The following is a 24,191-nucleotide window of genomic DNA, read 5'->3' as shown; positions in this document are numbered from 1 at the left end:
AAAGTCACAGAAGCAGAGAGGACATCGGACTTCGGGATGAAGGCCAAGCCCTCCCAGATCCAGGTCACCCACCGTGCAGAGGCCACTCACCCTTGGAGGAGGCCACATGTTAGCAAGAGACTCGTGGGTGGATTAAATCAGGGGCCCCCATGTCTCGGGTGCACTAGAAGCAATGGGATTTGGAATTCCAGTTTTCCACAAGGCTCTACACCAACCCGATTAGAACTGTGAACAAGCATGAAGCGAAGCCTCTGTAGAGCAGACTGGGCATGCCAGAAGGGGAAGCTGGGAGGCGGCACCTGCCGCTCAGTGTCCATCAAAGATCCCACATCAGAATCCCCCACTGGAGAGACTCATCCATTCCAGGCCCCACAGGGGAAGCTGGAGGGTTCTTCTCCTATAAGAAATCACCATCCCTGCAGCTCAGCCAGGGAGAATCCTCCATCACCCCGAACCCCTGCCTCTCTTAAGTGGACCTTCCTTCCAAGCACCCCTCCCAACTTCTTCCTCCTTCTCCATGAAATAACTTTCCTCTCCTTTGTTTCTTGCATTTGCATGTGATGGAACCGGAATTTGCTCAGCCCAGACTGACGTTCTCTGCTCTTCCCAAATAAACCCATGCTGCTGGTCAAATAACTGGCAGTTTGAGTTCAAGGCAAATAGAACTCATAAATTCCAGACACTTGCAAGGAACAAAATCAATATACACTAATAACATGCATTTCTACATGCTCCAAAGGAACCATCAGAAAGAGACTATGGGGAACAATCTCATTTATGACTGCATCCAAAAGACCAAGACTCCTAGGAGTCCCCTGAACCAAGGAGGTGACAGACCTGACCTCTGACAGCTGTAAGACACTGATGACAGACATGGAGGGAGGCACACGGAGTCCGGGAGACTCTGTGCTCAGGGAGGAACCGACACTGGGAATATACCTCCTCTCCCCAAAGCTGTCTACAGAGTCCACACTGTCGCTCCTGATCTTCCAGACTCTGGACCAACCCTGAAGCGGGTGTGGACACAGGAATGACCCTGCAGGGCCAAGGTGGAGGAAGCACGAACCCCAAGGTGGGTGGTTGTTCTCTGACTGCAGATGTCTGAGGAACCCCAGGAACCAAATCTGGATGCACACAAACACAGACATGGGACCCAGGGCACATCCAAGCCCAGAAAGGGGAGACCCACAGCCCCACACACAGCACCGTGGGAGGCCATGTCACCACACACAAAACCATGGAAGGTCCAGTATCTACATGGCACACCCTTCTTCCGTGGGATCCTGAGACCACGCACCTCCTCGCCAGTCCCTGCTCAGGTGGTTTCTTCTCACCTTCCCCTCCAGCAGCTGGTCCTGAGGAGGCTGCACTGCTGTCAGTGTGGATACAGCTCCACGTCCTCCACAGCGGGTCCTGTCTGTGTGGATATAAACCCACATCCTCCAGAAGCCTCCACAGTGGGTCTTGAGGAGGCCGGGCTCCTGTCCCAGGGGTGGCTGCACATGCCAGACTCAGGGCGGGAGCTGTGTGTATGGCGCCCTCTACAGGCAGTGGAGGGCAGTGCAGGACTAGGGGAGCTCACCCTTCAATGGAAGCACCTGCTCCCTCAGAGGGTCTAGTTGAAGCCATTTCGTTCTGGAAATTCAAGCTGCATGAAGCCCAATATCCCCCAGCTTCTCCAAAACTTGCTAAAGAACAATGACTTGTAAACAATATGGAATTACAACAGTCCCTGACCCAAAGAGTAGCATCGAACATGACACTGGCCCTGAAGCAGACGCACATTCTGATCTCAACTTGCTCTCAAGCCTGGTCCTGACCCCAACCCAAGACCCTAACCCTAGCCCCCAAACCAAACAATGTTCACAAGAATCAAAAGGTAGAAACTGCAAATATCCATCAATGGCGAATGCATAAACAAAGTGTGGTGAAGGATTCGAATTCAGTTTCATGTTCAGGTTTCAGTCAGAGTTTGAGATCAGGGTTAAGGTTTAGGGTCGGGGTGAGGAGTTAGAGCGAGGGGCAAAGGGAACAGTTACACTTTAGGGCTTTAGGTTTATGAGTTAGGTCTTAACACTCAGGGCTTATGGGATAATGTTCAAGGTCAAATTTGGGGTTTGGGTTCATGCTGGGACTTGGGTTCAGGGTTCATGACTCAGAGTTCTGGTTTAGGATTTAGGTTCATGGTTCAGGGCTTGGATCCAGGACTCAGGTTCAGAGTCTAGGCTTCGGGTTCAATTTTAGGTTTGGCATTCAGGGTTCCTTCCAGTCTGGGCTTTAAGGTTAGGTTAGGTTTCAGCATTAAAGTTAGGGGTTAATGTTAGGTTTAGGGATGACACATTTTCTTCAGTTGTTACCAAGGACACAAAAATTTCTATCTGACCTTTCTAAATCTGCAATATATTTCATCTGGGTGTCAGGAGCTGGTTTGGAATTTAGGATCCCAGTAATTCCCTACTGACCAAATTCTGGTCTATCAGTCTCCCAGTCACCCAGAAGTGGCTTTTGTCTTGGCCAAAACATACCCTTGGGAGAGAAGGGTGAGCTGGTGCTAAAGTTAGGATGATTTCATAATGGTAGAGGTGTGAAACCAAATTATCATGGAAATGTCCATGGAAAATGAAACGGGAGACAAATAATTGGTTGACTCCTGATTCTTCCACAATAACAAAGACAAGGTTTACAACAGAATCTGATAATGTTCCCTAGGAAGGCCTATGGTACTCATTACCAATACCGAAAGAGGGCCTTCTCCCCGGCTTTAAACTAAGAATCACAGCAGGGTATTTCCTTTTTGTGTCAAAATGAAATTTTATTATTTGGCTGTTCCAGTGTACAATTTCTGGAAGCATTGACATCATTTTCCTTTTTCAAATCCTCATTAACACACGAGTAAAATGCAGGCAACGTTGTAATATACTGCTCATTGGAACATCAAGTACAAGGAGAACTATTAGAAGTAAGAAAAAGAAATCAAATATGAAACTCAGAAAAAGCACCTTTATGGGCATTTAATGAGGATCCCTGACCATAAGATCTAAGATATCATCCAATGGAATTCACCCTTAAAAATCATCAATAACAATAGCCTGCTCACCACTGTAACCACCTCACCATTGACCTCTAGGCTTGTAATACACACTCCAACCACTAGAGACACAATTCTCAGCAGCAGAAGGGGACTTACCCACTCCTGGTGGACCAACTCTTACAGTGATGCCACAAAATCCCACTCCTTGGAAAGGAATCCATCAAAATCCTTGAGGAGAACACAGGCAGCAACCTCTTCGACCTCAGCCACAGCAACATCTTCCTAGGAACATCACCAAAGGCAAGGGAAACAAGAGCAAAAATGAACTATTGGGATTTTATCAAGATCAAAAGCTTTTGCACAGCAAAGGAAACAGTTAAGAAAACCAAAAGACAACTGACAGAATGGGAGAAGATATTTGCAAAGACATATCAGATAAAGGGCTAGTGTCTAAAATCTATAAAGAACTTAGCAAACTCAACACCTAAAGAACAAATAATCCAATCAAGAAATGGGCAGAAGACATGAACAGACATTTCTGCATAGAAGACATCCAGATGGCCAACAGACACATGAAAAAGTGCTCCATATCACTTGGCATCAGGGAAATACAAATCAAAACTACAATGAGATATCACCTCACACCAGTCAGAATGGCTAAAATTATTAAGTCAGGAAATGACAGATGCTGGCAAGGTTGTGGAGAAAGGGGAACCCTCCTACACTGTTGGTGGGAATGCAAGCTGGTGAAACCACTCTGGAAAACAACATGGAGGTTCCTCAAAATGTTGAAAATAGAACTACCCTATGACCCAGCAATTGCACTACTGGGTATTTACCCTAAAGATACAAACGTAGTGATCCAAAGGGGCACATGCACCCGAATGTTTATAGCAGCAATGTCCACAATAGCCAAACTAAGGAAAGAACCTAGATGTCCATCAACAGATGAATGGATAAAGAAGATGTGGTATATATACACAATGGAATACTATGCAGCCATCAAAAGAAATGAAATCTTGCCATTTGCGACAGCATGGATGGAACTAGAGCATATCATCTTAGCAAAATAAGTCAAGCGGAGAAAGACAACTATCATATGATCTCCCTGATATGAGGTAGTGGTGATGCAACATGGTGGCTTAAGTGGGTAGAAGAATCAATGAAACAAGATGGAATTGGGAGGGAGACAAACCATAAGTGACTCTTAATCTCACAAAACAAACTGAGGGTTGCTGGGGGGAGGGGGGTTGGGAGAAGGGGGTGGGATTATGGACATTGGGGAGGGTATGTGCATTGGTGAGTGCTGTGAAGTGTGTAAACCTGGTGATTCACAGACCTGTACCCCTGGGGATAAAAATATATTATATGTTTATAAAAAATTAAAAATTAAAAAAAAATCCCACTCCTTGGAAATCCCAGCCATTAGAACACAGTCCCAGAAAGCACACCCAGTACTCAATAAAGGACAGACATCTCATGAGACGGATGCTGCAGATCACCCCCATCCCATGAAGTAACTCAACAGTGGACTCTAGGTTTGTCCCCTTCCTGGGATTACATGGGGCACCGTATGCTTCCGATACTTCATCTTTTGAGCAAAACAGAGTCTTGTGTGCAGGGTCACAGTGAGCCCTCAAAAGCCAGCCACCTTCTTGAGAGCACACAGCCTCTCATGCCTATCCTAGCAGATGGAAGGTGCTGCTCTCCCCGACTTCTGTACCAACTAGAGGTACTTGGAACAAGTCTTGTCATAGTCCATGCAAAAGACATATTCTTCATTGGCAAAAGGATGGATGGTGAAACACCATGGATTCCCTGCACCTTCTTGAACCTAGGTAAGTTGGAGATACAGCTTGGCCAGAGCTATTATCGCCAATCCCCTACACACACACACACATACACACACACCCTTCCCTTGTGCATTCCAGACCAATTTCCAACCACCTTGCTCATTCTCAGCCATCGCCTCTGCAGAGCAGCACAATAGTACCGAGGTGCCAGGATTGAGGTGCTAGGTGCTAAACCAGCATCTTGGACCCACATAATATCAGAAATTAATATTCATTTTATTAACAGGTGCATCCTAGAAGACCTTACCACCATAGCCATTAGAAAAGTCATTACAACAGAGGTCCTAACAACATGTGCCAGTCTCCACTGCTCAACTCCCTGGCTCCAGGGATTGGCTCATCCATGGGCAGGTGACCTGGTCCCAGCCAAAGAAGTGGCATGAGCCTCAGGTCTCAGCCTGCAAAGCAAAGCATGGGGGGACCACCCAGCCAGGGGCTTTTCCATCATGACTGTAGAAGTGGCCTAGGCCAAGTCTGTGCCAGTGCCACCAAGGGCCCAGGAAGCCAGGGGCTCCATAACATTGCTGAGGGCTGAATTGGACTTGTCCTGAAGCCCACACATGCTAGAACCTCTGCTAACTCAAGAGAACCCTCAATGTGCTCATGGTCTTGGCCTGAACAAGATGACCGTCTGTGTGGGATATAACCCGCAAGATATACCTGACAGGCAATGGGGACACACTCAGCCAAGCAATACCTACATGGAATTCAAGCACAAACATCTTGTGGCAAGCTCGAGGCCACAGAGAAATGTGGGGGAATTCCTGAGGCCTTAATTGTTAGCCAATCCCACAATCATCTTTTTTTCCCTTCAAGTGGAGGGGCCGGGTCGGCCAGGAGAGATCCCAGTGTACTCCCATCTGCCACGGAAAAGAAGAGCCCTCTCCCCCCACCATCCACCATGCTGAAAATCTGGGGTGTGGGAAACTACTCCCAAGGGCCAAATGAGACCACCCCCTGTATTGTCAATCAAGTGTGGCTGGAACATTCGGTGTGGACGGTCTGTGGCTGCTTTCAAGCCACAATACAAGAATGGAGTCACTGTATGAGAGACCACATGGATTGCAACACCGACCAGAAAATCTTTATAGAAGACTGTACAGAAAAGTCTGTTCCAACCTCTGGTCTCAAAGATCCTAGGGTCATGTCACTTCTTTGAGTGGAACGTAGCACCTGCTGGGTAAAACTGAATTTCTTCACCCCCAGAGGCAAGGACTTCCATCTTTTTAGCCAGAACTCCATCTCCATCCCCCTGTATTTATACCTTGAGTGGCATGTCTACATGTCTGCAGCCAGCAGGAATTCGGTGTAGTTTACATGATGGTGATGCTCAGAAACGGAGGTGCAAGTGTGAATTTGTGAGTGTGAGATACGTTTCCTCCTTGTTAGCCACAGTGTGCAAGGAGAACACAGTACAGTACTGTGCTTTCTGTCCCACAGGAACGGCCACGTAATGGGGTTCAGACATCATCATGTCCTTCTGATGATCTCAGAAGGAGGCCACCTTCAGAGAACAAACTTCATCTGTGAGGACTCCCAAATCCCTCGTCCTGGATGCTATGTTCCACAGGGGCTGGGGATACACAGAGGGACAGAGACTATCCCTGGCCATCAGGGTTTTGAAGGATGCCTGCTGTTCCAGGACAAAAGATCCTGAAAGCATTCCTCCACCTGTCATGCAGTCAGGCATCTGTGAGAGAAATCTACTCCATGCAGAAAAGGCAGACCAAGAGACCAAAAATGATAGCCTTGTGTGACAGGTGCCATGACAGGGGACACTCATGACTGGGGGTGTGCAGGGTTGGCCGGACCCAGGGGCAGGGGCACCTGGAATGCATCAGGAGGGTGATCACAGCTGTGTCACTACAGGGAATGCTCAGGAGGACTGGGGGTGTGCAGCATTGGCCGGACCAGGAGGCAGTGGGACTGGGAGTGCGCCAGGAGGATGTCAGTTGTTCGCCCTGTGTGGCTACACATGTCAGTGTGACCGGGCATTGTCCAGAATGGAAATGACAGGGCAGGCAAGGGACGGTGTCCCTAAACTGTCTTCTGCAAGGCCAAAGTTTGGTACGAGATTTCTTTCAGTACAATTTCATTTTACACACATCTATGAGTCCCTGAAGCTGATTGTGTAGAACATGAAGTTCGTAGTTGGTCATTGCTTTCAAGTCTGAGGTGCTGAGGGTTGAGCACACTTGATATTTCTTTTTGTTGCTTTCACAGTAAAGCAGTGACTTTTCCTGCCTTCATCTCTGACCCAAGAACAGGAACAAAGGCAACATAGATCAACACTTTGAAAAGTCAAGAGAAATCTGCAAACCCAAGTTCTCAGAGGAGCCAAAGGCTCAGGACCAGGGTGACAGAAAGGGGAGGCAGAGAGCAAGGCACCAAAGGAACATGTCATGTATGTGTGAGCTGGTCCACTTCTCTACCTGTCGGAAGCAAGCTATGCCTGACAGAAGGGAGTCACAACTGCACCTGGTCCATCTGTTTGATGCCCTTGAGCACAGCAGAGGACGTGCTGAGCTGGGTGTGGCTCTCACAGGGAGATGACACATGCTACCTGCCAAGTTCCTGTAGGACCAGCTCCTCACCCTCAGCTAAGATGGAACAATAATTATGTTTAGTTACCTATTTCCTGGGACAGGTAATGTGCTCAGTGCCTTGGTGACTATATCCTCTTTCATTTTTATTTTTTTAAAAACTCTTTAGGCAGGTAAGATTGACATACAAAAAGCTGTCCATAGTTAATGTATGAAACTTGACCCTGAACCTTACTCTAATATCTAGTTAAGATATACTTGATTTAGAAGATCGCTCATGAGTTAGAGGATTGTTTGTAGGAGATAAGGAATTCGGGAACCAACCTTCTTATTGTCTTACTGCCCCTTGAAGCTGATAACTTGAGACACATTTGGCCACGTGCTATCTGGAGAGTGGCCACACGGGGCAACAGTGAGTAAGCAGTGTCGCAAATCCCAGTACAAAGCCAATACTTCCTTCATCCTGTCATATTTACAGATGTTTACAGATCATTTTATAGATTATGAAAAGTGGGACTCTGTTGAATTCTTTAAAAACCTAACTCATTCTTTCAACCTGTTAAAAGTAGAATATGTTTTCAGAAATCTCGGAGTTGGCCAGCAGATGAAGGCCCAGGGACCTGGGAAAAGGCTATTACTATTGAATCTATTGAGGTACTTAGGAAACGAGGATGACTTCTATTCCACTTCTTTTCAGGAAGAATTTGTGTCAACTAACAGAACTGAATCAACACAAAATAGTGCAGCTCAGAGGAAAATAACAGGAGAACCAACAGCCTCCAGAAGCTGAGAAAGAGCCACACCCAGGAACCAAGAAGACATACCACCAAGCCTCTGCTCAGGCCAATATGCAGTCTTCAGATCCTCTGGAGCTAGAATGCCTCCAGTGTCCCTGGGAATCATGGGTCAGGCAGAGCACACACCCTGATGCTGCACTGTTGGAACCCATGACAAGTCTCCTGGTCCCTTCCTTCACGAGACACCCCCTACCCACTGACGACTCCAACCTACTTCTTGGAACTCTCACAGCCCTTTCTGAACCCATCGTTCACTTTTCCCATCACTGCCATAGTATAGAGTATGTTTAACTACATACTATTCTGTCATTAAATGGTTTTTGTCATGTCTGCTTTGAAACTATACTTTGCATCATCTACCCTGATGTAGAATCACCTGTTGCATTGCATGATTTAACTGTGGACTCCTAGTGCCCTCACAGTATCCTAGGGCTAGTGTCCTGGGCAAGGTCCTCACTAAGCTGGCTCAGTGTTGCATTAAAGGCCTGATCCAGGTACTGCTACTCTTGTGCAAGTAAGACAGCACATGGCCAGTTAGTCAAAAACTTGGTTTTGGTTCAGAATTGCTCAAGGCCCCTCAGCCACATTGGATGGTGTGGGGGAACACCCTGAAGACACTTGCTAGTCCAATGTTGCCCATCGGAATTTCCATGGAACAGCCATTGTGTCCAATGGGAGAGCTCAATAGGAGTGGGGAGGTTGGGAGTCAGAACTCCTGAAATAGGATCCGTCTTGGAAACTGCCTAGAACTTCCAAGGAGTTCATTCTATATTCTTGAATGAACCAGTTAATCTAAAAATATTTCCTCATTTTAGAAATGATGAGCCTGAAACTCCTAGGAAGTAAGTCTCCTTGGTCATATTGGAAATCAGCGAAAGAGCCAGCCTGAGATATGAGATGGCCTCCAGCACGATCCCCACAGTGGCTTTAACTAGAGCCATAATCACACATTTTACTTTCCTGGATTCCCAGACTCTCATGGGTATCTTCATGGGGCATATTCTGGGAACAAAGGTCATGTCAGTTATCCCAACCCTAATCCTAGGTTGGACTCAGAGGGGTCTTTCCCCAGAGACCTGTCTCCAAACCCCATGAAATGGGAATATCCGAGCAATTCCAGAGGACTCCACATGCCACCCAGAAGGAAACCATGTTGTTTGAAATTCTGGAAATGATTTAGAGTGGGAGAAATCTGCATGTGCACCTGAGGCCACCCCCACATTCAGTGGCCTGCTGGACACAAGTCTGGAGCCTGACATACACCCTCAACTCAGCGCTCTGGGAGTCTTACCATACAACTGGCAGATTGAATCTAGCATGATCAAAGGCCCCAACCCCATCCCTAGAGGACTGGCTCCAAATCCCCAGGGAATGGGGATACCAGAACAAAGCAGAGGGCTCATCCTGAAACAAAGTCAGAAATCATGCCTTTTGGAGCCCTAGAAAGGATTTGAGCAGAAAAAATCTGAATGAAATCTTGAACCATTTCTTAGAATATTTTACAATGAGTAAAGGTTAGCATGTAACCCCAAGAGTTACAGAGAAGAACCAATTACTTATTTATACTTTCATACTATACTGAATGCAAAGCCTCAGCCTGATATTCTCCTTAACTCTAATCCTTAATTCAAATGTCCTTGAAGGTCTCCACAACTAAGCAGATCACACCTTCCATGCTTCTGGGACTGCCCTTATCCAGCTTAAGGCATAGGTGTAAATATGAACACACCTTTCTATGAAAAGTGCATATAAGCACCCAAGAGACACATGAAAAAGTGCTCCACATCAATAGCCATCAGGGGAATACAAATCAAAACCACAATGAGATACCACCTTACAACTGTTGGCATGGCTAAAATTATCAAGGCAGGGAACAACAAATGTTGGCAAGGATGTGGTGAAAGGGGGACACTCTTACATTGCTGGTGGGAATGCAAGCTCGTACAGCCACTCTGCCAAATGTTATCGAGTTTCTTCAGGAACTTAAAAATACAGCTGCTGCCCTATAACCCAGCAATTGCACTACTAGTTATTTACCCCAAAGATACAGATTGAGTGAAAAGTAGTGGCACCTGCCCCTCAGTGTTGAGTTCAGTAATATCCACTTTAGCCAAACTATGGAAAGAGCCCAGATGTCCACGGACACATGAATGGATAAAGGAAGATGTGGTTCATTTCTAACACAGAATATTATTCAGCCATCAGACAGGATGAAGACTTACCATCACATCCACCTGGATGGAACTGGAGGGTATTATCCTGAGGGAAATTAGTCTGTTAGAGAAAGACAATTGGCACATGGGTTCACTCATTTGTAAAATAGAAGAAACACCACAGAGGATCAGAAGGGAAGAAAGGGAAAACTGAATGGGAATTCAGCAGAGAGGGAGAAAAACCATAAGAGACTCCTCATTAGAGAAACAAACTGAGGGTTGCTGGAGGGGAGGTGGATGGGGGATGGGGTAACTGGGTGATGGGCATTAAGGAGGGCACATGGTGCAATGAGCACCGGGTGTTATACACACCGGATCTATTATTGAACACTACATCTGAAATGAATGATGTGCTATAAGTTGGCTCATTGAATTTAAGTTGAATAAAAAGAACTCAAGAAAACACTCCTAAACATTTGTAGGGAACCACCAAAGATACTGAACAGCCAATGCAATATTGAGAAAGAAAAACAAAGCTGGAGGAGTCACAATTCCAGATTTCAAGTTATACTACAAAGCTACAGTCATCCTAATGGTATGGTACTGGCACAAAAATACACACGGCAACAAAGGGAACAGGATAGAAGCTCATATATAAGCTCACAATTATGTGGCCAATTAATCTTGCAGAAACAGGGAAGAATATTGAAAAGAAAAAGGATAGTCTCTACAACAAATGTTGGGAAAACTGGACATCCATGCACAAAAGAATGAAATTACGCTACATTCTTACACCATACAGACAAATAAACTAAAAAGCTTCAAGACCTCAATGGAAGGCATGAAACCATAAGAATCCTATAAGAGGGTACAGATAGTAACTTCTTGACATGGACCAAGGCAACATTTTTCTAGACTGTCTCCTGGGGCAAAGGAAATAAAAGCAAAAATAAACTACTGGAAACATATCAAAATAAAGTTTCTGTTCAGCAGAAGAACTATAGACAAGAAAAATAAGACAAGTTACTGAAAGGGAGAAGATATTTGCAAATATTCTATGCAATAAAGGAATAGTGTCCAAAATGTATAGAATGGATACAACTGAACACCCAAAAAACAAACAATCCAGTTAAAAAATAATCAGAAGACATGAACAGACATTTCTCCAAAGAAGAAATACGGATGGCCAACGGTCACATGAAAAGATATTCACCATCACCAAACCTCAATGAATAACAAAATCAAAGAAACATGTGGACAATAATACAATAATGGTAGGGACTTTAACACACCTTTCATTGCAATGGACAGATTAAGCAAATCAACAAGGAAATAAGGATTTTGAATGACATATGGGACCAGATGGACTTCACAGATATATGCAAAACATTCCATCCCAAAGCAACAGAATACACATTCTCCTGTAGTGCACATGGAATGTTCTCCAGTATAGATCGTGAACTGGGTCACAAATCAGATCTCAAACAGTACCAAAAGATGGGGATCATTCCCTGCATATTTTCAGACTACAATGTTTTGAAAATGGAACTCAATCTCAAGAAGAAAGTTGGAAGGAACTCAAATACATGGGAGGCCAAAGAGCATCCTACTAAAGAATGAATGGGTCAACCAGTCAATTCAAGAAGAATTTTTTAAAATCACAGAAACAAATGAGAATGAAAACACAACTGTTTGATATCTTTGGGATACAGGAAAGGCAGACAATAAGAGGGGAGTATATAGCATTAAAGTCTTTCTCAAGAAGCAACAAAAGACAAATACACAACCTGACCCTACACTTAAAGGAACTGTAGAAAGAGCAGCATAGAAAACCTAAACCTAGAAGGAGAAGAGAAATAATAAAGATTAGAGCAGAAACCAATGAATTAGAAACCAAGAGAATTGTAGAACAGATCAACAAAACTAAAAGCTGGTTCTTTGAAAGAATAAATAAGATTGATACACCCCTGGCCAGACTTCTCCAAAAGAAAAGAGAAAGGACCCAAATCAATAAAATCTTGAATGAGTAAGGAGAAATCACACCCAACATCAAAAAATTACAAACAATTAAAGAACACATGGTGGTAAGTCTATGTCAACAAATCAGGCAGTCCTGAAGAAATGGATGCATTCCCAGAAACATAGAAATGACCAAAACTGAACTGGGAAGCACAGGAAACCTGAAGAGACCCATAATCAGCAAGGAAATTGAAGCAGTCATCAAAAATCCCCCAGGAAACAAGAGCCCAGCACCAGATGGCTTCCCAGGGGAATTGTACCAAACGTTTAAAGAAGATTTAATACCTCTTATTTGAAACTTTTCAAAAAAATAGAACTGGAAGGAAAACTTCCAAACCCATTTGATGAGGCCGGCATTACCTTGATCCCAAAACCAGACAAAGACCCCACTGAAAAGGAGAATTACTGACCACCATCCCTGATGAATATGGATTCAGAAATTCTCACCAGCATAATAGCCAATAGGATCCAACAGTACATTAAAAGGATGATTCACCATGACCAAATAGAATTGATTCTTGGGCTGTAAGGGTGGATCAACAACCAGAAATTAATCAGTGTAATACACTACCTTAATAGAAGAAAGAACAAGAACCACAGGTTCCTCTCAATACATGCAGAAAAAGTATTTGACAAATTACAGTATTCTTTCTTGTTCAAAACTCTTCATCATGGAGTGGTATAGGGCTCATGTATCCATATCATAAAGGACATCTATGAAAAACACACAGCAAATATCATTCCTAATGGGGAAAAACTGAGAGCTTTTCCCTTCAGGTCAGGAACATGACAGGGATGCCCATTCTCATCACTGTTGTTCAAAATAGTACTAGAATTCCTAGCCTCAGCATTCAGACAACGAAAAGAAATAAAAGACATCCAGATCGGCAAAAGAAGTCAAACTCTCACTCTTTGAAGACAATAGGATACTTTCTGTGGAAAACCCAAAAGAGTCCACCCCAAAATTGCTAGAAATCACCCAGGAATTCCATAAAGTGGCAGAAAATAAAATGTGACATTGACATTTGTCTGCAGCATCATGCAATAGAAGAAAGAGAAATTAAGGAGTCCATCCCATGCATTACTGCACCCAAAACCATAAGATTCTTAGGAATCCATCTAATCAAAGAGGGAAAGTATCTGTACTCCAAAAACTAAACAACAGTCATGAAAGAAATGGAGGAAGACACAAAGAAAGGGAAAAACATTCCATGCTCATGGATTGGAAGAACAAATATTGTGAAAATGTCTATGCTCCCTAGAACAATCCACAGATTCAATACAATCCCTATCAAAATACCATCCACATTTTTCACAGAACTAAGTAAATCATCTCCAAATCTGTATGGAAGCAGAAAAGACATAGAAAAGCCAAACAGATGTTGAAAAAGAAAACCAAAGTTGGTGGCATCACAATTCCAGATTTCAAGCTCTATTACACAGCTGCAATCATCAAGACTGTATGGTACCAACACAAAAACAGACACACAGATCAATGGAACAGAACAGAGAAACTGGAAATGGACCCTCAAAGCTAAGTCAACTAATGTTCCTCAAAGCAGGTAAGACTATCCAACGGGGGGGGGGGGGGGAGTGTCTTCAATAAGTGGTGCTGGGAACACAGGACAGCCACATGCAAAAGAATGAAACTGGACCATTTCCTTATACGATACACAAAAAATAGACTCCGAATGGATGAAAGACCTCAAGGTGAGGCAGGAGTTCATCCAAATCCTTGAGGAGAACACAGGCAGCAACCTCTCTGACCTCACCCAGAGAAATTTCTTGCTAGACAGTCTCCAAAGGCGAGGGAAACAAAAGCAAAAATGAACAGTTGGGATTTCATCAAGACAGAAAGCTTTTGCACAACTAAGGAAATAGTCAACAAAACCAAAAGGCAACGAGCACAGAAGATATCTTCAAATGACATATCAGATAAAGGGGTAGTATCCAAAATCTAGAAAGAAAGTACCAAACTCAACGCCCACAGAACAAATAATTCAATCAAGACATAGGCCAAAGACATGAATGGACATTTCTCCAAAGAAGACATCCAAATGGCTAACAGACACGTAAAAAGGTGCTCAACATCCATCCACATTACAAATTAATTACAAATCAAATCCATAATGAGACACACCTTAGACCAGTCAGAATGGCTAAAATGAACAAGTCAGGAAATTACAGGTGTTGGTGAGGATGTGGAGAAAGGGGAACCCTCCTACACTATTGGTAGTAATGCAAGCTGGTGAAGCCACCCTGAAAAACAGTGTGGAGGTTCCTCAGGAAGTTGAAAATAGAGCTACCCTATAACCCTGTAATTGCCCTCCTGGGTATTTACCCCAAAGATACAAATGCAGTAACCTGAAGGGGCATCACACCCCAATGTCTATAGCAGCAATGCCCACAATAGCCAAAGTATGCAAAGAACCCAGAGGTTCATCAACAGATGAATGGATAAATACAGATATATATATATATCACTGAATATTACATAGCCATCAAAAACCAAAACTTTGCCACTTGCAATGACAGGAATGGAACTAGAGGGTATTATGCTAAGTGAAATAAGTCAATCAGAGAAAGACAATTATTATATGATCTCACTGATATGTGGAACTTAAGAAACAAGGTGTAGGATCAAAGGGGAAGACAGGAAAACAGGAAGCAAGATGAAATCAGAGAGGAAGACAAAGCATATGACACATTTAATATCAGGAAACAAACTGAGGGTTTCTGAAGGGAGGGGGGATGCGGTGGCTGGGTGATGGCCACTGGGGAGGGTATTGTACTGTGGCGAGCACTGTGTGTTGTGTAAAATGGAAGGATCTCAAACCTGTACCCCTGAAACAAATAACACAGTGAAGGAAAAAGATTTAGAATAAATATGTAAACTAGGTAAAAATAAACAAACAAATAAATAAATCATTTCACTTAAGATGAAAGAAAGAAACAAAGAAAGAAAGAGGAAGGGGGAGAGAAAGAGGCAAACAAGTGACTGAGAAACCTGGAGTCACCACACTCCAATTTCAAGCTAGATTACAAAGCTGTTGTCATCAAAACAGTATGGGACTAGAATAAAAACAGACACGTCAATGGAATGAGAGAAATGAGAGAAAGCTCAGAAAATGATAATCATAGTACTTTTGGCAAAGTTTATTCATTAGTATATTAAAAGTATATTTGTATGGAGAGGGTAGTTGGATTATGGACATTGGGAAGGGTATGTGCTATGGTGAGTGCTGTGAACTGTGTAAGCCTGACGATTCACAGACCTGTACACCTAGGCAAATAATACATTATATTTTAATAAAAATAATTAATAAAAATACATTTACACTTAGCTGTAATAGAATTATTAACTTTGAATGGGAATTAGTAATATTTATGACCTGTTCCAACCATTGCTTCCAATAAATGCATTTCCTTAAACACACTGTTTTCTATAAATATATTATAAAATAACGATGATTTAGAATCCACATTTTTAAGAGACATTAAATTCACTTTACTAAACCTATCACAGAGAAGGAAATAGAGATATCTATCATCACAACTGAGAATATCACAAAAGGAGATATTCAGACACAATCTGGTGTCTGATGGAAGAATAGAATACTACGTAAGTAGTTCTGCCCCAGTGTTCAACCTGTCAAAAGCTATAGCCAGCTTGTTATTTACAAAAACAAAATCATCAGAGAAAAGTCCTAAGAAAGAGTGTGAGGACGTCACCAATCAAGTCCACACTGCATATATTCCAACAGGAAAAATAATTTCCCAACAAGTAAACAGTAAGATGAAAGAGGTAAAGAAAGATAAAAAGGAAGGAAGAAAGAAAGAAAGGAAGGAAGAAAGAAAAAGAATAGAGAAAGAAAGAAAGAGAAAGAAACCTCAGAAACTAACCCACACATGTATGGTCTTAACTTATGACACAGCAGCAGATAATATACTGTGGGAAAAGGAGTTCTCTTCACTGAACGGTATGGGGAAAACTGGACACTAAATGCAGAAAAATGTGACTGGATCACTGTCTTACACCATACATAAAATTTATGAATGGATGAATGAACTGAACATAAGAACTGAATCCATAAGCCTCCAAGAAGAAAACACAGGTAGTCAATTTCTCCATATTGGTTTTGGTGAAGAGTCTTTTACATCAGACACCAAAAACAAAGGCAGCAAAAGCAAAAATAAACAAGTGGAAGGACATCAAACTAAAATTTCTGCATGACAAAAGAAACCATCCAACCCTTAAAAGACAACCTACCCACTGAGAAAAAATATCTGCAAATCCTATGTATGAGAAGAGGCTAATATCCAAAATACACAAAACACTCCTTCAAATCTAAACAAAAACAGAATAAAAACTGGGGAGAATATGTAAATACATACTTTCCAAAGATGGCATACAGGAGGCCAACAGACATGGAAGGAGTTGTTCAACATCATTAATTGTCGTCAGGGAAACATAAGTCAAAACTGCAATCAGCGGTCACCTCACAACTGTTGGAACAACAAACATCCCAGAGACAGAAACCAGGTGTGGTCAAGAGTGTGTAGACAAGGGGACCCTGTGCACTGTTGGTGCAGCCACTGTGACAAATGCTATGGAGGTTCCGGGAAAAAATTAATACAACTACCACATGACCTGGTAATTGCTCTACTGAGTATTTCTTTGGAGAACACAAAAACACTCGCTCAAAAAAAGAGATGCCGCCCATGATCACTGCAGCATTGTTCACAATAACCAGACATGGAAACATCGACCTTGGGAGCATTATGCTAAGTAACTCAGACACAGAAGGACCAACACCAGAGGCTCTCATGGACATTCCACATGGAATCAAAGAAATACTGAACACATGCATACTGACCACAGATTGGTGGTCGCCAGATTCAGGGAAGGGGGGAAAGGGGTGAAGGTGGTCAAAGGTGCCATGTTTGAGTGATAAAATCCACAAGTCATGGAATGTTCTGTGCAGCATGGAGACTAAAGCTACCCCTGCAGGATGGGGTACAGGCTCCCCAACTATTTGAAAGCACAGTGATCCTAGGAAACCTTTCACAGCAGAAATGGTGTAAACTGAAAAGAAAATTACCATTCATTACTACAGAAAAATTAGTGAGCATGCTCAGACAACAAAAGTTCCTTCTCTTTGCCACCTCTTAGGTCTCAGGACACAACATCCCAATGGATACCCAAATTAAATGGAGATAGAGCCCAGCAGATGCTCACAGACCCAATTCAAAGTGCTGGTGGCTGGACGTGGAGAGCAGTGCCCTGGAAGGAGCTGGTTGGGGTGCACACCTCTGTAGTGGCTCCCCACAAAACAGATGCTGCACCCGATGTCCACTTTTTTACTTTTTTCCTAAGAGGGAAATCCTCTTTAGGTTTTGTTCCTGCTGCTGGAGCTGGGGAATAATGTAGATCTTTCCAACAGTAGAGTGTCTAACCATGAACTTTGAAAAAAGTTGGGGAGACTTGTACTTAAAAGTTGCTGAGGTGGTAGAAGTTCAACATTCTCGCAGACACAAACATCAGCATATCCCCTGTGAAAGGCCCCTTCCTCAGCAGGTGGAACATGGATTACCTCCTTCCCCCAGAAACCTCCTTCTTTGCCTCACTCAGGACAACCAACAAGAGCTGGGAGATACATCAGTTCCTCCTTTTTCCCATTCCTAATATCAAACCCATTAGCAAATCCTGTGAGCTCTAGCTTCCGTAGGTACCCAGAATAGGACTCACTCCTTCTTCCAAGGCCACCTGTCTGGTCCACACTGGAGTCCATCTCTTGCCCGAGTTCCTAGAAAAGCTTCATCATTGACCTCCCTTGCCCTACCTCAATCCTTTGTCATCTGTTCTCAACACTGTAGCCAGGATGGCCCAGTGAAACAGGGTCCCATGGGGTCATGGCTCTGTAATGGCTTTCAGTCACCCTAGTATCATCTCCCTTTGATCTTGTCCTAAGCTGTCTCCTGTGGCCACAGAGCCTTCTTGGTGCTCCTGGACATACCTGGTAGGTAGGTTCCTGTCCCAGGGCTTTTGCATATGCTTTCCCTTCCATTCTCTTTCCTTCCCACTCCTAACGGGACATCACTCACCTTCTTTAGAACTTGACTCAAGCATCACCTTCCTAGTGATGTCCCACCTGGCTACGATGTGAATAGCAAGCACCACCACCAACTCCCCTTCAGCAACCCAGTCCTGTCACCTGGTCTCTATTTCCAGAGCAGTTATCACAGTCACCAGGCCACCTCAGTAAGGAAGAAATGGAGGCCTACTTGGATGGTTTCACCACTGACTCCCTCCGATTTCCTAGTCCAGAGCCCTGGGGGAAAAAGAGCTCTTGCACAGCCAGGATGCCTGAGACAATGGGTCCCCCTACTGCACCCTGAAGACCATGAGGATAATGAGCCATAAGAGGAATCCACTTGCACATGAAACCGGAAACCAGATACCTTCCTTGATTCTAGGTGAGCATACATAATTCTTCCCCTTGTCTGATATGCTCATCTGAGAAAGCTGAGCAGAGAAGCATCCCAGAGTCCAAATCTCCCTCTGGCCAAGGTCCTGGGAAACAGATGTCTCTCTTCCCTGCACCAGCCACCTGTGATTGATGTCCGGCATCCTCCTGTCCTGGGGCAGAAGGGTGCACCTGTCCCTCTTTCCTCGGACGTCATCACAAACCAGGCTTTGCTGCAGTTTTCAGGAAGGAACCACCAGCAGCAGCAGGGCACCAGGGTTGGTCTCAGTCTTGCATGTTAGGCCCATGTGGAACTAGAGCTTCAAGGACAATGGTGTGCTGTGTGGCCTTGGAACCCGATGGCAGGAGCTGAGCTTTCTGTTCCAAATGAAAACTGGCCTCTTGCACACAGCACAGGAAAGGGGAGGATTTCTCAGGGTTGTGGCTCTGGAAGAAGTGCTGCTGCTGGCTGAATTCACAGATGCCAGGCAGAGGACACCTGCGGTACCTCAGCTAAGGAAGCAAGAATCCATAATGCTGCCTGTGGGCTGCTTCCCACCAGGCCCCCTGCTGAGACCAGGGCCCGAGAGCCCAACAGGAAGCAAGTTTCCTATCACATCTGCAGCAGGAGGGATGGCCAGGGACAAGAGTCCTGTCGCTGGAGCAAGCTGGTCCGCCCATCAAGAGTGATGGCCCACTGCCAAAGCCTCAGAGTCTCCCAGCTATCTGGTCTGACCAACCTGCCAGGCTCACGCCTGCTGACCTAGTGACTCCTACGACCAGAGACTGCTTTCCTCCCCAGCTCGGTGCTGCTCACAGAGAAGCCAACTCCAGTCTCAGAAACGTGTTCCTGGTTAGCTCTAAAATTGCCTGGGTTTGCCTACATGGGCCCACCCAGGTGTGCCTTCCAGATCATTCCTCAAGTGCCCTAGGGTTTCAAGACACCTTCAAGCTGCCCTTCAAAAGGCAGGAGCGGGTCCGATGAGGCAGACCAGTTCATCTACTCTGTGTGTGGGAAACTCGGACCACATCCCCCCTGAACACCAATGCTCCCAAATCCAAGCTTTAAATCCTCACTCACTGGGCACTGGGTACCACGTCAGCATGAACCCTGCTCTTTCAAATCTCGTCTCCCATTCCTTCAAATCAGAAACCAAGCTCCAGTCACCACTCCTTTTTCCCTTCAGAGAACTAAGGAAAAGTCAGCACAGCACACTTCTATCCAAATAGAATGCCTTGTTCTTTCTCATACAGGCAGCCCTGCATTGCCCGTACTAATGAGAGATACCACAAGTTCGGCCCTCATCTATATTTTTGACCTTATGTTTTTCCATTTGATATTTGTATCTCAAAGTCAATGTCTAGATTTCTTTGTTACCATCACAAGAAGAATAATGACATGGTCACATAAAGGTCTGGGTCTCCATAACAGACAACATGGCTCTGGTTCAGATAAAGATGAAGATGCAACCTCTTCCCATGAGCAAAGCCCACACCCTCGGGGATCTTGACACATCTCATGGGGGAGGAGTTCCTTTGCTCGGTGGAGTTGCCCTAGTGCACAGGATACAGGCCCCCTCCTGGGTTCATTCTATTTTCTTCATGAATTCCCCAGTTCAAGTCGCAACTGATTCACTGGGTCAGGTTTTAGAGCCCAGGATGGGCACCAGGTGTGCAGCACCTACCCGCCCTCCCATCCCCCATCCCCCCCAACCCCTGCTGCCAGGGAAGGCTAACAGGGGCCTGTGCTCCATTGGGAGCACAGTGAGCCACTGTTTCTCCCCCTCGCAAAGGGCACTGCACCCTGTTAGAACTTTGAGGCTCTGCTTTACTTAAAAAAATAATTTCTCTTTTTTGAAGATTTTATTCACTTATTTGGCATAGAAAGTCACACACCAAGAAAGGGAAGACAGCAGTGGGAGTGAGAGAGGGAGAAGCAGGCTTCCCACCCAGCTGGGGGCCCAATGCGGGGATCCATCCCAGGACCCCGGAATCATGACTTGAGCTGAAGGCAGACGCTGAACAAATGAGCCACCCAGGCGCCCCTCAAAAATAATCTCCAATATCAGAAAGTGGTTCATGGAAGAGAAAAACATGAACCCCCACAAAGGATCCTTGGACTATTTCAGAAGACTGCTTTCCCATTGTTTAATTAAAACAGGAAAGAAAAACACAGACTGCCCCTTCCAGTGGCAGGTCTGATTCATGTAGCAATTAAAAGAAGAGCAGGAAATAAAAGAGAAACAGATGTTCTGATGACCCATCATTTCTACCATCCAACTTTTGAAACATCACCCACATGAAAAGAAAGAAGCCCAAACCAATGTCTCCGGCTGGCAACATGGGGAGGTCTGAACTGGAGTGACAGGGACAGATGACGAGGTTGTGCACGTTGGGGGAGGCTGGTGGCACAGAAGCAGGTGTTCCGCCAGCTCTCCAACTGCGCCTCACCTGTCCTCAGCCAGGAACCTGCTCCCGGCCCTGACCTGTCACAACTGTCACACGGGACACACAGCCAGCCCGGGAGCCGGCCCTGCCCACAGCCTCCTGCAGAATGCACTCCGCTCTCCTCCGGGACCCCTGTCAGCTCTAGCCAGCCCTGGAGCTCCCCTGTCTGCCGCAGAGCTCCAGGATCCCCCCCTTCCAAAATTACACTGGCCCAGGGCTTTCAGGAGAAAGACAGGAGGCTCCTTCCTGAACGGTTAACACCTCCTTTCCCCTTCTGTCGTGGTTCTCTGCACTTACCTTCCTCCCTGGGCAAACTGTAAGTCACGTTTCAATGGAACATGAACGTGCTCTGAGATCTGAGTCTTTCCCTGCAGCTGTCTGAGGGCTCCTTGTGCAATAAGAAACTAGCGTGTCCCACCACAGTGGGTTTGAAAACTATCGTCTACAGAATAGGAGAGCGAAAATCACTCCATTTTTACCTCACTCTTCATGAAGCAGAACACGGTCTTTTCTTTTCTTCACTGACTTCAATTCCAGGTAGTTTCCATGCAGCGTTCATTCCTTTGCTTCGGGGCTCAGATTTAGTGATTCCTCACCTGCAGACAACAGCCGGTGCTGTCATAAGTGCCCTCCCTCATAGCATCGCCCCTTTGACCCTTCCCCACACACACCTGCCCTCTAGCGACCCACAGTTTGTGCTCTAAGGTGAGTGTGTTTCCTCATTTGCCTATCTTCCTGCCCACACGGTGTGCATCTGTGCTCTTTCTGAAATTCCACAGGACTGAAGTCAGTGGGGATTTGTCTTCCTTACAGAGATGGCTTAGCTTAGTCCACTCCGGGTCCAACCGCATCCTTGCAGATGCTAAGATTTCATTCTTTGGGAAGCTGGGTCCTGATCCATTGCATATCTATCTCCCACGTCTTCTCTGTCCATTCATCAGTGAATGGACACTGGGACTCCCTCCACAGTTTCGCTATTGCTGATAATGCTGCGATAAACATCCCGGTGCTCATACCCCACTGAACGTGCATTCTCGTGTCCACCCCACTGAACGTGCATTCTCGTGTCCTTTGGGTAAATACCTAGGAGTGCGATTGCTGCATCCTAGGGTTGTTCGATTCTTAGCTTTATGGAGGAACCACCACACTGTGTTTCAGAGTGGCTGCCTCAGCCCACATGCCCACCAACAGTGCAGGAGGTTCTGCTTTAAGCACATTACCTGCCAGCAATTTCCTAAGGAGGAAACGGAAAACCTGTGGGATAGCCTGACTCACCCAGTGTCAGGCAAGCAGTACCAGAAATTCACCCCAGGGTTCCTGATTCCAAGTCCCTTGAAGCCACCAGCATGCCTCTATCCAGGAGAATTCCCAAAGACTCTCCTGACTTCACCACAAATGAAACTACAGAGAAAATACAGCATGTCCGAACATCTCAATGATTCATTTAGTGAAACTAGAAAGTCAAGTTTAACTTTTAAATCATAAAAGTCTCCTTGGAATCATTTAGAATTTTCTCTCCGCCTTCACTATGACTCTTCGGATGAAAAGACTAGTCAATTAGGAAACAATCACCTTTGATAAATAAGAAGACATCATCCAAGTCTCTATCAGACTGCAGACAGCCACCTATCTCTAGATGCTGGCCACTCTTCCACAACCTTGGCCCAATGAAATAAACACCATTAGATGAAGGAACAAATTATATGTTGAAAACACACACAGAGGAAATCTCATCTTCCCTTTGTAATCAAAGTGATTGCTTTGGAAAAAGATGTTCCAAATACCTTCGTAAGCTAGAAATAAACAGAGAAAATGGGACCCCCTGCCACGTTCTCCCTGCAGAGAAACTCGGGAACTCTGGCACCCGCTCTAGATTGCTGACAGCTGCTTCAGTTTGACTTTGTGGCTCCATTAGAGACAAGGGAAAAACCTGGGAGGATTGGGGTGAAAGAAGCTTTACCTCTCGTCCTGACGTGGATGTGACATTGTGCCCAAGGTACTGCTGCTTTCTCTGAACGCTGACGTCCTGTGACATGACCAGCCGCCTGACTGATTCAGACACTGATTTCAAAACTTCAGATCTTGTGGAGCCAGAGTGGAGAAGTGCTGTCAGGTGGAGATAAGAAGGTACCTCTGACCCAAGACCTGCACACCTGCTCCAGTTCCTGGGAGAAGGGAAGACACATGCTTAAGTAGTAATTAGCTTCATTTTAAACTCGACCAATGCCATCGTCCTTTTTGGAGAAGCGAAGTTACTCTTCCAAAAAAACGCTCAACTGATTGGCTCTAAATGCAACATGAAGGGGTCTGGTTTTCAAACACCCATCAGGAGGCCCCTCCTGTACCATCCTGACAGCCCATTACCACGATCCCTGGGGACACAGACACAATGCTGGGTTGGCGGATGGCTTTAGGGGTTGTTACCACCACTCCTGAGCCTGGAGAAACAGAGACAATAGAGCTCACCACTGCCTCCTGGACAAACAAGCTGCAGTGTGTCACCTCCTAGGGTCTCTCACCCAGCACCTCACCACTGCCCTCAGTGCCAATACATCGCACTGACTCATCTTCCAGCATCTTTCACACTGCCACTTGCCACTGCCACCAGTGGTGGCACGCTGCATGCCATGCCTTCCAGAGATTTGCGTGAAGCTGCACTGCCAGGCCTTCCAGCATCTACCAATGCAGCCTACAACTGCCGCTGCTGGTCTGAAGCCACACAGGCATGTCTTCTACCACCACTGAGACTGCAACTCATCACTGCCTCAAGTGGTGGAAATCCACACTGCCTCTCCTTTCCATGCCTTGCACTCTATCTGTCCACTGCACCATTGTCAGAAGTGCCAGCCACACGTCTTCCAGTGTCTCATTCACTGCAGT

The 24,191-nt window shown here is 45.2% G+C and overlaps 1 long non-coding RNA gene across 1 annotated transcript; it reads right to left on the bottom strand.

Moving 5' to 3' along the window:
- Positions 1 to 974: 974 nt before the first annotated feature.
- LOC309857336 lies at positions 975 to 23,467 on the bottom strand. Its single transcript, XR_014307645.1, has 4 exons — positions 23,272 to 23,467; positions 21,791 to 21,907; positions 3,188 to 3,313; positions 975 to 1,417 (listed from the first exon to the last, which is right to left on the bottom strand). It is a non-coding gene; the product is annotated as an uncharacterized lncRNA (long non-coding RNA).
- Positions 23,468 to 24,191: the final 724 nt, after the last annotated feature.

Source organism: Mustela nivalis, assembly GCF_964662115.1.
Source record: "Mustela nivalis genome assembly, contig: HAP1_SCAFFOLD_631, whole genome shotgun sequence".
Lineage (NCBI taxonomy): Eukaryota > Metazoa > Chordata > Mammalia > Carnivora > Mustelidae > Mustela > Mustela nivalis.
The sequence above is the reverse complement of the archived record's forward strand: the minus strand, read 5'-3'. Positions and strand labels throughout refer to the sequence as shown.